The sequence below is a fragment of the Bos grunniens genome, chromosome 16 (assembly GCF_055505025.1).
Source record: "Bos grunniens cultivar Pamir isolate PY7600 chromosome 16, Bosgru_T2T1.0, whole genome shotgun sequence".
In the NCBI taxonomy this organism is placed as follows: domain Eukaryota; kingdom Metazoa; phylum Chordata; class Mammalia; order Artiodactyla; family Bovidae; genus Bos; species Bos grunniens.
The window spans coordinates 62,350,277-62,364,261 of NC_141180.1; the positions used below are offsets into that span (position 1 = coordinate 62,350,277).

A 13,985-nucleotide genomic window follows, 5' to 3' on the forward strand; every position below is an offset into this window, starting at 1 on the left:
CAACATCACTCATTATCAGAGAAACGCAAATCAAAACCACAATGAGGTACCATTTCATGCCAGTCAGAATGCCTGCTATCCAAAAGTCTACAAGCAATAAATGCTGCAGAAGGTGTGGAGAAAAGGGAACCCTCTTACACTGTTGGTGGGAATGCAAACTAGTACAGCCACTATGGAGAACAGTGTGGAGATTCCTTAAAAAAATGGAAATAGAACTGCCATACGACCCAGCAATCCCACTGCTGGGCATACACACTGAGGAAACTGGAATTGAAAGAGACATGTGTACCCCAATGTTCATCACAACACTGTTTATAATAGCCAGGACATGGAAGCAACCTAGATGTCCATCAGCAGATGAATGGATAAGAAAGCTGTGGTACATATACAAAATGGAGTATTACTCAGCCATTAACAAGAATATATTTGAATCAGTTCTAATGAGGTGGATGAAACTGGAGCCTATTATACAGAGTGAAGTAAGCCAGAAAGAAAAACACCAATATACTAATGCATATATATGGAATTTAGAAAGATGGTAACGATAACCCTGTATGTGAGACAGCAAAAGAGACACAGATGTATAGAACAGTCTTTTGGACTCTGTGGGAGAGGGAGAGGGTGGGATGATTTGGGAGAATGGCACTGAAACATGTAAAATATCATATATGAAATGAATCACAAGTCCAGGTTCGATGCAGGATACAGGATGTTTGGGGCTGGTGCACTGGGGATGACCCAGAGGGATGGTATGGGGAAGGAGGTGGGAGGGGTGTTCAGGATGGGGAACACGTGTACACCCTTGGCGGATTCATGTTGATGTATGGCAAAACCAATACAATATTGTAAAGTAATTAGCCTCCAATTAAAATAAATAAATTTAAATTAAAAAAAAAAAAAAAGAAACACCCGGAAGCCTTAAGTCCTGGAGGAGCCCAGCACTCGACCAGAAGAAGTAAGTCCAAATGGGGACTGACGGTGGCCAGTCTACCACTGCCGCGTCAGAGTGATTTTTACGCCCTGAGTGCCCTCCACCTGGTAGCTATGCCTGTGGTTGGGGCCGAGCTGTTGTTCCACAGACCTGAGGGGCTACTGCTGCCCAGGCTGGCTCACAGGAGCAAGAGGATTGAGGGTAACGAGGTTTCTGCGGAATTTCCAAACCCTGGTAAGCATATTCATCCTTAAGGCAGAGCAGGTGGGGGCTGCACTGTCTTGATGGAGAACACCTGGCCGGGTGCCGCAGAGGCTGCTGGGAGCTGGGAGCAGAACACTGGCTGCTGGAGAAGCCCAGGGCCAGACCTGGCAGGAGGTTCAAATGAGACTAAAGGTCATCAGTTTGTATCCCATGCCTTTGATTAATTTTCACTTACTCAATGGAGACTATTTACCCTCCTGGCAAAATACAAGGCTGCTCCACTACCTTTTCAGGCCTGGGTCCCACAAGCTAACCAAAGTTTGCCAGGTAAGAGACTCCTGCGAGCCCTGGTTCCTAGAGAAGCTGGCACGCTGATCCCACATAAAGTTCACAGGAAAACTGTCGGTCGACGGTGGTTTGCAGCTGCAGTCTCAGAATGATTTTGGGGTGCTGGGGCCCTTCACCATGGAGGCTTTTCTGGAGTTTGGAGCCCGGACCCAGCTCCACAGGCCTGGAGGACCCCGCTGCCCGAGGACTGTTAACCGGGTAAGTCATGATGCGCATGCAGCATGGGCTGCGGGACCTCTTAGAAGGCAAAGCAAAGACCGCGAGAAAGGGGGTTCATGGGAAAAGACTCTTGGGAGACAAAAGGGGAGATGGTTGGCAATTTGCCTCTGCCATTTTAGAGTGATTTTTCTGGGTGTGCGCTCCCTTACCCTGGAGGGTATGTGAATTTGGGGGCTTGATGCTCTTTCCACAGGCCTGGAGGGCCCCAGCTGCCTAAAATGAGCCAAAGGGATTCCCTTACTGCATGTGCGCGTGCCAAGTGGTTCTGGGTGGCCACAGACCTGGAACAGGTAGCCAATTTGCCCGTTGTTGTCTCAGAGTGATTTTTGTGGGGGTGTGTGTCCTCCATCTTGGATGGTCTGCAGTTGTTTGGAAGCATGCACTTAGCTCCACCATCCTGGAGGACCCTGGCTGTCCAAGGTCCTCCATTGGCACTCCTGGGCATGACCGTCAGGGAAGCCAGACTTGGAGAACAGGTGAAGACTGACTGTAGCCCATTTGCAGCTTCTGCTTGGGGCCATTCGAGGGGGTTTTCACCCATCTTCCTTGAGGTCATGCAAGTGGTTGGGATCTGGCTAGCAGTGCCTGCTGAAGGATCTGTGCTGCATAAGCCTGTGCTAGGCAGTTCAGGGCAGCCAGGGACCTGGATCAGGGCAAAGGTTAGGGGTGGTCAGGTCAGAAGAGCAGGATCTTGTGAGAAAAAGGCATCTCTCTAAATCTGAGCCCTGATATATGCAAGTGGGCATATTGCCCTTTAAGGCAGGGCCTGGGGATGCTGTACTGCATTGTCAAGTTTCCCGAAGCAGATTGGGTTGGTTATTTCCAATAAGAGGCAAGTGGGAGTCCTGCTTGCTGGAGAAATCTGGTTGCCTGAGGCTTGTTGTTGGAGATCTAACTGCTGGTGTGGGCTAGTGAAGCTTTCTATGTAATGGTGTGAGGGTGCCCAATTCTGGTACCGAAACAGCGTCAGGGCCCATTCAGGTGTGGTGAGTTTTTTTAGCTTGTTCATTTCCTGCAAGATATGCTGTTATTTTCTAATATCCATTTCCTCGTGTTTAATTCCAAACGGATCTCACACACATACTCCAAATTTCCCTGACGGCCTCTAGATGGTATATGTTGTCATCTTCCATGTCAATGGATCATTATTGGAAATAGCACAGGCGCTACTCTGCAGTTTTAAACTTCTCACAAAGTTCAACACAATGAGGACCTAATTTTTCAAAATGAGTTATTGGCAACACAGTGAATGTTCTCTTTGTGTGAATTACAGCAGCTTTTGTTAATTGCCTAAAATCTGCAAACCTGTGGGAAACATTTGCAATAAATTGATTTTTCTAGACATTGCCTCAGTAATACATAAGTCAGTTTGGTGACCAATAAATGCCCCTTCTTTTGATTTTGTGCCCTTGTAATTAAAAAAACCTGAAGACAGAAAATCTGAAAGCTACATCCTCCAAAATACCACAGTAAGAACACCAACCAGGGCTGAGGTCTGCAGTTGTTCTTACTGTAAATTCCACTCTTGAGACTTTCAGTTGCAAATGACAGGAACAGAATTTAAAGTAAGGAATAAATTTTAGGGCTGTGCAACTGGAAATTTTTTTAAGGAGATTTTGTTTATTGAAGTATAGTTTATTTACAATGTTGTGTTAATTTTTACTATAAGCCAAAGTGATTCTTATATATGTATATATACATACATACACATTCTTTTTAATATTCTTTTGCATTGTGGTTTATCACAGGATATTGAATATAATTCCTTCTGCTATACAGTAGTGTTACCGAGATTAAGCTTGCTCTGCTTGCTTCACGACAGGCCAATGATTTGGAGACAAGGTGTTGAGGCAAGGAATACCCCAACCAGAGAGAGCGGCTGACTCAGAAGACGGCATGTTAATGTCTCAAAATAACCATTTTGTCGAGGTCTGGATGCCAGGTTCTTTTATAGAACAGTGATGCAGGAGAAGTGAGAGAACAAAGTAAAACAGCCATTAATCTTGTAAATTCTAGGCAGAGGATGTGTTAATTTCTTCCTTCCTGCCATCCGCAGGTGGACAGGGTCCTGAACAAAGGCACTGCAGTTTAACAGACAGGCAGAGGGGCAGGATTCTCTGAGGCCGGACATTATGTGTGATTATAATAAAAGCAATGGAAAGCAAGTCAAAGAAATGGTTCTAATTTGTAGTCAGAATTGGTTATTCCCTGCAACAGTAGGACTGCTGTTTATCCATGCGATACACACACACACGCACACACACATCAGTTTGCACCTGCTAACCCCATACTCCCGCACCATCCCTCCCCCTTGGCAACCACGTGTCTGTTCGCTATGTTTGTGGGTCTATTTCTGTTTTGTAGATAGGTTCATTTGTGTTGGATTTTAGTTTCCACATATAAGTGATGTCATGTGGTATCTGTTTTTCCCTTTCTGACCTTACTTAGTATGATAATCTCCACTTCCATCCATGGTGCTGTAAATGGCATCATGTCCTTCATTTTTATGGCTGAGTAGTATTCCATTGTATATTCATATTGCAGCTTCATTATCTCTTCATCTGTCAGTGGACATTCAGGTTGTTTCCACGTCTTGGCTGTTGTGAACAGCACTGCTATGAAAACAGGGGTGCATGTGCTTTTTTGAATTATTGTTTTGCTGTATATATGCCCAGGAGTGGGCCTGCTGCATCATATGGTAATTCCACTTTTAGCAATTGGGAATTAATCCGGTTTCAAATTTGACTGGGTCAGAGGTGTGAAGAAAACCAGAATACGTCACTCCAAAGTATTCCTCTTTGACATAAAACTATTTTGAACTGAAAGCAATTAGGAAGCAGCAAACTCAGGAAAAGCTCCCGCTTTTCTGCAGGATCAGTTCAGTTCATTTGCTCAGTCCGTTCGGTCGTGTTTGACTCTTTGCGACCCCACGGACTGCAGCACGCCAGGCCTCCCTGTCCATCACCAACTCCCTGAGTTTACTCAAACCCATGTCCATTGAGTCAGTGATGCCATCCAACCATCTCATCTTCTGTCATCCCCTTTTCTTCCTGCCTTCAATCTTTCCCAGCATCAGGGTCTTTTCCAGTGAGTCAGCTCTTCTCATCAGGTGGCCAAAGTATTGGAGTTTCAGCTTCAGCATCAGTCCTTCCAATGAACACCCAGGACTGATTTCCTTTAGGATGGACTGGTTGGATCTCCTTGCAGTCCAAGGGACTCTCAAGAGTCTTCTCCAACACCACAGTTCAAAAGCATCAATTCTTCGGTGCTCAGCTTTCTTTATAGTCCAACTCTCACATCCATACATGACAACTGGAAAAACCATAGCCTTTACTAGACAGACCTTTGTTGGCAAAGTAATGTTTCTGCTTTTTAATATTCTGTCTAGGTTGGTCATAACTTTCCTTCCAAGGAGCAAGCATCTTTTAATTTCATGGCTGCAGTCACCATCCGCAGTGATTTTGGAGCCCCCCAAAATAAAGTCTGACACTGTTTCCATTGTTTCCCCATCTATTTGCCATGAAGTGATGGGACCAGATGCCATGATTTTAGGTTTCTGAATGTTGAGCTTTAAGCCAACTTTTTCTGCAGGGTATATGCTCTCTTTTTACTGGGGACCCTCTTATGAGCCCAGAGACCTTCCAGAGGAATCTGCAAACAAGCTTTCCTTCATTAGTTGCTCCCATGTATTTATCTCTCCTCAGTTTGCCACTTTTGGAAGCCTGAAACTGTGTGCTTTGTTTTGTCATTTCTCTATAATATGTTGTTTTGTCAAGAGGTTATGTAAGCTGGAATCTAAGCACTCCAGCTTGAGTTACTTTTCCTTTAGGTTTCTTCCCAGTGGTATTGTGTTGATACACTGCTTACTTTTGTTAATGTCTCTTTGTTAAAGAGTTCCTGCTGATAACGGAAGTAGGATAAAATGTTGCCTCCCTTACATATGAAACGTGTCATGAGTAACTTTCTCTGCCTTGGTGTCCTGGTTCCTATCTTTCCTTAGAATCTGTCCATGGCAAAGAGCCAGCCATAGACAGTTCCCTGCCCATATCATTCTTGTAACTTGTGGACTTAAACTCTTTTTCTTCGATTCCACATGTAGACTTTCAGGGCTGAACACTGAGGTCTAAAGTGTGCATTCCCTCTTAGGATGTGGGCCCAGGTGGATCCGTTTTCCTGAGCATCTGAAATATGTGAGATATTGTCCCAGGTACCAGGGATGTGATGTGAACTAGAGAAGTGCAGCCTGTACTCTCCTGAGGTGAGGAGAACATTAATGAATGAATAAATCACTCCATTCTGGTGAGGGAACATTAATGAACAAACCAGCCAACCAATCTCTGATAATAGTAATACTTTTATATCATAAATGTGCCTTAAAGGAAAATAAAGCAAACTGAATGGGTGAAAGATAACATGGTATTGTGATGGTGAAAGTGAAATTGTTAGTTGCTCAGTCGTGTCCCACTCTTTGTATCCCATGGACTATAACCCACCAGGATCCTCTGTCCATGGGATTCTTCAGGCAAGAATACTGGAGTGGGTTGCCATTCCCTTCTCCAGGGGATCTTCCTGACCCAGGGATTGAACCCAAGTGTCCTGCATTGGAGAAGATTCTTTACCATCTGAGCCACCAGGGAAGCATTGTGATGGTGGTGTCGACTAAAAAAGATGCACAATGTGAGAGCTGTGAGTTAAGTTTTATTTGGGGCAAAATGAGGACTGCAACCCGGGAGACCGCACCTCAGATAATTCTGAGGAACTGCTCCAAGGAGGTTGTGGGGGAAGATCAAGAATCAAGATATAAGATTTTGGTGAAGGCAAAGTTCAGTGCAATCAAGCGCTTATTTTACAAGAGGTTTTGTGCTAGTCACGAGGAGCTGTTGTCATCATGAAGGGATTCAGTGCAAAGATTGGGATGCAAAGATTGGGATCACGAAATCAGTTTCTGAAAATATCCAACCATCTAAAGACCTGTTCTGCCAGTTTCCCTGGAGCACTTGCACTCTTGCACCCTGAACTCCTTTTAGGGCATGTTGATGGTCAAAAGCAGCACCAGCACAAGGTTCAGGGAAAATGCCCTTGGCAAGTGCCAGTTTGTAGTTGACAGTGGTATTTGTGGGGTCAAGAGAGGACTTTGTAAAGAGGTAACATCGAGTGGCAACAGAGCATGGCTTCAGGTATTGTGTTCTGACTTTCTGTTTACTCTAGACAAAAAACCAGGTGGGGAGTATTTGTCTCCAGAGCTCCTGGAAGTATACATGGTAAGAAATCTCCCAGACACTTGGAGGTCTTAGAGTTGGATGTATTAGAAGACAGGTATAGAAGTAGTAGAAGACAGGTATAGTGTTGGATGTATTAAAAGACAGGTATAGGAATAACTGTTTTCTCTTCTAGGAGATGTAGCAGATTACCCAAGACATGTGGCTTCTCCTGATAGAAGGGTGTATGATTCCCAAGATCCCTTTCAGCTCTAAATTCAGTGATTCTGAATTCATCCTATAAGCCATTCATTTTCATATTTTCTTTTAGCATTCAATAATGTCAGAATGAATGATGCAAGGAGGGCAAAATTGAATTGTAGAATCATCATTTACATTCACCAGTTTATAGAAGGACATTATAAATAACCTTACCTGTAAAAGACAGAAGTTCTATTCGTCAATGACTCATGTGTCAAATTTGTAAATCCTATTAAATAACTTTAAGAAAGCCTAAGTGACATAGTCATTACTTTCTAGCTTCCAAGCAACTGTGATTAGATTAATATCTTTTTGATCAGCGAACAGCCTCTAAGTAGAGTTGATATAACCTTGGCAGTTAGTAGAACAAATACTTAAAGGAAATTTTATATGTTGTGCCTATTCTTACTGGTGCCTGCTCAGTCTTTAAGTTATGTCCGACTCTTTGCGACCCCATGGACTATAGCCCGCCAGGCTCCTTCTTTCTGTGGAATTTCTCAGGCAAGAATACTGGAATGGGTTGCCATATCTTCCTCCAGGGAATCTTCCCAACCCAGGGATTGAACCCGTGTTTCCTGCTTGTCTTGCAGATTCTTTACCACTGAGCCACCAGGGAAGCCCATTGCTACTGGTACTGTTTGATTTGAAAGTGAAAGTGAAGTCGTGCAGTCGTGTCCGACTCTTTTCGATCCTGTGGACTGTAGCCCACCAGGCTCCTCCGTCCATATGATTCTCCAGGCAAGAGTACTGGAGTGGGTTGTCATTTCCTTTTCCCTCGACCCAGGGATTGAACCCAGGTCTTCCGCATTGCAGGCAAACATACACTTTAACCTCTGAGCTACCAGGGAAGTGAGCGTGAAATAATTCCCTAGAGAAAAGTTATCTATGAGAAGTGCTTCCTTATTATTAACTTTTTTATTGATGTTCATTGTTTTTTATTGATGTCTACAGTGTTTTACATCTACATCATAGTGATTCAGCTTATATATATATATATATTCTTTTTCTCATTGTTTCCATTATAGGTTATTATAAGATATTGAGTAGAGTACCCTGTGCTGTACATTAGGTCCTTTTTTTTTAAAATTTTATTCATTTTATATATAGTAGTGTATAGATGTTAATCTCAAACTCCTAAATTATCCCTTATTCCCATCCCCTTTGGTAACCATAAGTTTGTTTTCTATATCTGTTTTCAAATGTGAGTCTATTTGTTTTGTAAATAAATTTATTTGTATCACTTTTTTTCAGATGTGATATCATATATTTGTCTTTCTCTGACTTAGTATGACAATTTCTAGGTCTATCCATGTTCCTGCAAAGGCCAGTACTTCGTTCTTTTTTAAGGGTGACTAATATTTCATTCGGAGAAGGTGGTGGCACACCACTCCAGTACTCTTGCCTGGAAAATCCCATGGATGGAGGAACCTGGTAGGCTGCAGTCCATAGGGTCGCTGAGAGTCGGACACGATTGAGCGACTTCACTGTCACTTTTCACTTTCAAGCACTGGAGAAGGAAATGGCAACCCACTCCAGTGTTCTTGCCTGGAGAATCCCAGGGATAGGGAGCCTGGTGGGCTGCCGTCTATGGGGTCACACAGAGTCGGACATGACTGAAGTGACTTAGCAGTAGCAATATTTCATTGTGTATATATACACCACATTTTCTTTATGTATTCCTCTGTTGATGGACATCTAGGCTGCTTCCATGTCCTGGCTGTTGTAAATAGTGCTGCTATGAACACTGGGGCACATAGAAGCTCTTCCTGTTATTGACCAGTCATGCTTAAACAGAATGACTATAATAACCTTCAATTATTATATTATCTATAATTATTATATTGTGTTAAGCAATAGTAATAGTTAACATTTATCAAGTAGTTACTGTATGTCAGACACTTTTCCAGATGCCTTACATATTTAATGTATTTGAATCTCCATTGAGGCAGTCTGAGTGCAGATTGGAAAAGAATTTCTAGACACAGAGTATTTCAGAAGGGAGTTTATTCAGAACAAAGAACAGAGATAATGAGGGCACTTTGAGCATCGTGGGCCGATCTCCTGACAGACCAGGGAGAGTGATAGTTTTTGTGGATAATAGCCGATTTTTATAGCCTCAAGACAAAGGAGATTCCTGCTGAAAAGCTGGCATTAGATGATTGGTTAGAGCACTATAGGGTGACTATCGGGTTGGACTTTTGCCTAATTTGGAGTCAGGAAGCCTGCCGGTGATGATCAGGGGGCTTTTGGCAATGGTTATAAAGGGGCTTAATCAGCTTTGGGGGTGACCTTGATTCTGGGCTCCGCTTCTGTGGCCTTGAAGCAAGGCCTTGCACTCAATAATGTTGGCAACCCTATGAAATGCTGCTATTATTAATCTACTTTTCAGATGAGGGAATTGAAACATGGTGAGGAATCTGCACCTCACGACAGCAGATCAGGTGATTCGATGGCATCACCGACTCCATGGACACAAATTTGAGTAGGCTCTGGGAGTTGGTGATGGGCAGGGAAGCCCGGCGTGCTGCAGTCCATGTGGTCGCAGAGTCGGACACAACCGAGCTACTGAACTGAACTGAGGAACCTGCCCTAGTTCACAGACCTGGTTGATAACAAAACAGTGTTTCAAATCTAAGTGTTTCAAATCTAAGTGTTCTTGATCTTATTAAATAATTCAAGTTTTTAGCCACATATGCTACTTTACATGTATTTTAAATCTGAATGGGAAATGGTGTTTATTTTTTCTGGTGTGGCAAATAATATTCAGAGACTGAGATCATCTTTGCTATAGGTTATCTTTGCCATAGGTTGCCATAACATAGGGTAACTATGGGAATTAAACTAATTTCACAAGCCAATAGCATACAGGATCATATCTTTTAATTAAGCCATAAGAAGTAACACACTCCAACCAGTAATAGATTAACCACACTATTGTTTCAGGCAAAGAGAAGATGAAAGGAATAAAGTCCAAATTTAGTTCAGATGTACCTTTGGTAAGCTGATGTCCAGCTGTCAGTGCAAAGTAAAAGTCCTTTGTTTCTAGGGCACGTTGCTAGGGAACAAAGATATCAGTGTTGGCAGGCAAGATGATCTCCTTGGGCCACTGCATGGCTTTCACCACTACCTGGCAAGGAATCATCTTGCCAAAACAGAAGCTAATGCCACAAGGTCTTCGGTCTGCTGTTGTTGAAATCAGCAACGCAGACAGAGCACTCTTAGGGTGCTGGTCAAACCTTAATGTCTCCCAGAGCTGCCTCCTACACGTTCTTGTCCATCAAGGCTTCTCAGTAACTGAGCTGCTGAGCATGTGACCACAGGGGTCAGCCCTGACACCTGGCTACAGCTTCCTAAATGTATATAACTTCACTCAGAACCAAACAACCTCAGTCTTAGATTAAAAAAAAAAAAAAGAGTCCAAAACAAGTGGATTTGAAATCATATCAAACCAATATATATCAGCATTTAAGTCTACTTTAGGAAAAATTTACTTTGGTAAAGAATCTTTCTGCAGTGCAAGAGACCCTGGTTCGATCCCTGGTTCAGGAAGATCCCCTGGAGAAAGGAATGGCAGCTCACTCCAGTATTCTTGCCTGGAGAATTACATGGACAGAGGAACCTGGCAGAGTACAGTTCATGGGGGTCGCAAAGAGTCAGACACGACTGAGGAACTAACACAAACATAGGAAAAATTGGACTGTAGGTGACATTTACGTGCTGCCAATTTTATACAGCCGTGTCCTCTTTTCCTCTTTTCATCTCTGCCCTATTCCCTTCTGCAACCCCCAGGGCTGTATTTCACCCTCAAAATATGTGAACCCCCAAAGAAGATGATACTAATTGATAACAATTTAGTATCATTTTGGAGAAGGAAATGGCAACCCACTCCAGTGTTCTTGCCAGGAAAATCCCATGGACAGGGGAGCCTGGCAGGTTATAGTCCATGGGGTCGCAAAAGAGTCGGACACGACTGAGTGACTTCACATTTCTAGTATCATTTTAGTCCTTGGTTTGCCTCTTTCAGAAGGATTTATACTTTGTATTTTATGAAGGAACAAAAGGCTTTTTCCTGCTGAAGGGATTTCAAATAGAAGCCAGTGAAAGGAAGAGAGATTTGGAGGGTTAGATTGCTCGAGCAGTGTCATTTCAGAGCTTGGAAGTCTGTCTTCTATGGTACCTATGCAAATTGTTTCCCAATATTTGATGCTGTCAGAAAGGGTATTTAATGATATTAAATATGCTAAATTATGGGTGGGCACAGGATAGCATTACTGATGTAAAGTCATTCCTAGAGGATGATTTTATTCATTTTTAACACTTTGTTTTTTAATGAAACAAAGATGAATATTTTCAATGATAAAAGGTACAGTTCACAAAGAAGACAGATATCATAAGCCATTAGACACCTAACAACAAAGAAGCAAAGACACATAAAGCAAAAATCAGAATGAGGATGATTTTAGACTGCAACAAATATCGAAAGGTCTTCGAAAAGAATTGGCATAAAATGAAGTAAAACTCAAATTGTTCAACCACCTTTTATCGTGATAGAAGACATAAAATGTTACTCACCAAAACAGGGCTAAATATCGTGCCTCCTTGATGAGTGTTCTTGCCTCCAGATTGTCAGTGGGATGGGAGGATACTTCCGTTGCCTAAGGAACCGTGTAGGTGCCTCAGATCTCCTCGGGGCTTCCCAGGGGGCTCAGTGGTAAAGAATCCACCTGTCAGTGCAGGAGATTTGGATTTGATCTGTGGGTCCAGAAGATCCCATGGAGGAGGAAATGGCAACCCACTCCAGTCTTCTTGCCTGGGAAATCCCACGGACAGAGGAGCCTGGCGAGCTCCAGTCCAGTCCATGGAGTTACGAGAGAGTCGGACAGGACTGAGCGACTGATCACACGTATCTCCTCGGTTCCTGTCCCACCCGGTGGCAGGGGAGGCCATGCTGAGGCAGACCAGCCCTCAGACAGAGTTAAGTACCCTTCAGTCGCTGAACTTTTAAACTCTGATTTGTGAGGTGTCTGCCAATGTATTTTCTATGTATTTTCCTTTATCCTCTGCATGCCACATACCTGTCTAGGGGACTCTGTTTCCTATTGAGGAACCACTGCCTTGCATGCTAACCTTTGGGGGAAACCAGAGGTAAGCAGAATTGGCAGAGCTTCTCCTCTCTGTCTTGTTTCCAGTCCTTTTTTCCTTTTATGATTCTTCTCTCAGTCCTTTCTCCCCCTCTTCCCTTCCTGACTTGCTTTGGAGCCCAAACACCTCCTTTTGAATTCTGGCTCATAAGCCTTCTTGTTGCGTGACCTCAGGCAAGTTTCTGAACTTCTCTGAACCTCAGCATTTACCTTCTAGGGTAGTTGGAAGTATTAAAAGAATTTAAAAAGTGTGAAGCACTTTAAATAACACCTGATACTTAGTAGTCAAGTGTTCATCATTCTCACCATTGTCATAATCACTATTGATTTTTGAAAGTCACTCAGTTGTGTCCGATTCTTTGTGACCCCATGGACTCTACAGTCCATGGAATTCTCCAGGCCAGAATACTGAAGTGTGGGTAGCCTTTCCCTTCTCTAGGAGATCTTCCCAACCCATAATCATTGTTCCTTTCCATAAATATTTACTGAGTCTTATGTATGTTTGGGGGGGAAGATCCTCTGGAGGAAGGCATGGCAACCTAGTATTCTTACCTGGAGAATCCCAGGGACAGAGGAGCCTGGCAGGCTACAGTCCACAGGGTTGCAAAGAGTCAGACACGACTGAAGCTACTGAGTACGTGTGCACGTATGTTTGAAGGACTCCCCTGGAGACTCGGTGATAAAGAATCTGCCTGCCAATACCAGAGACACGGGTTCAATCCTAGCTTTGGGAAGATCTCCTGGAGAAGGAAATGGCAACACATTCTGGTATGCTTGCTTGGAGAACCCCTTGGATCCTGATGTGCTACAGTCCATGGGGTCTTTAAGAGTTAGACAAGACTTAGCAACTGAACAGCAATAATCTATGTTTTAAATGCTGTGCTAAAGAATTAAAGTGACCAAATGAACAAAATATTTCAGTGGAACTCTTGGATTCAATGTTCAAAGCCCCACAAGTCAGTGTGAGGATCCTTACTCTTTTCCCTATCAAATCATACCTATTCTGTTTTCTCATTTCTTAGAGAATGCTCTTTGCCAAGTGGCAACAGTGCTTAAAACAGATGAATATACACATTTAAAAATGTTAGTTTGAACCCAGTAAATATGCACGTTTCCAGAAGCCTTTCAAAGAACGAACTTTGTGGTAATAGTTTCAGGAATCACAGCTACTGTACTTCTAGGGCTCAGTTATATTCACATTGGTTTTTCAGTGACATTCAAGTCACATCCAAGTATATTCATCATTTTGCCTGCACGCTTGCTTGGACAGCTCTTCCTGCTAACTTTCTTTTGTAATTGACATAAAGCATAAGATATCGAGGAAGAAGGAGATGTTCTCTACTTGCTTTTCATGTTTTTTTTTTTTTTTTAACTCTAGGAGGTTCTTGGAGAAGGCAATGGCAACCCACTCCAGGATTCTTGCCTGGAGAATCCCAGGGACAGGGGAGCCTGGTGGGCTGCTGTCTATGGGGTCACACGGAGTCGGACATGATTGAAGTGACTTAGCAGCAGCAGCAGCAGGAGGTGCTCAAAGTTCTTTTTGATAACTCTTTTTTGTTTAGAATTATGAGAGTTCATTTTAATTCCAATTACTTGGTAGTTCTTGCCATCATGCTTCAAACCTTTTTTAAAAATCAGATTAATGAAAAAGAAAGTTGGTAGATCTAGGAGCATTTTCTGTGT

General features: G+C 43.0%; 1 long non-coding RNA gene across 17 annotated transcripts in view; it reads left to right on the plus strand.

Annotated features, from left to right (window-relative positions):
- Nucleotides 1–853: 853 nt before the first annotated feature.
- Nucleotides 854–13,985, plus strand: part of LOC147356934 (uncharacterized) — a 514,461-nt gene continuing 501,329 nt past the window's right edge. For 4 of the 17 annotated variants that reach the window (XR_015143651.1, XR_015143657.1, XR_015143644.1 and 1 more), the window contains exon 1: nucleotides 854–1,681. This is a non-coding gene — a long non-coding RNA (uncharacterized LOC147356934). Of the gene's footprint in view, nucleotides 1,682–7,751; nucleotides 8,412–9,550; nucleotides 9,853–13,985 lie in introns of those variants that run through there. The other 13 variants (XR_015143654.1, XR_015143645.1, XR_015143648.1 and 10 more) reach the window with 7 other exon arrangements.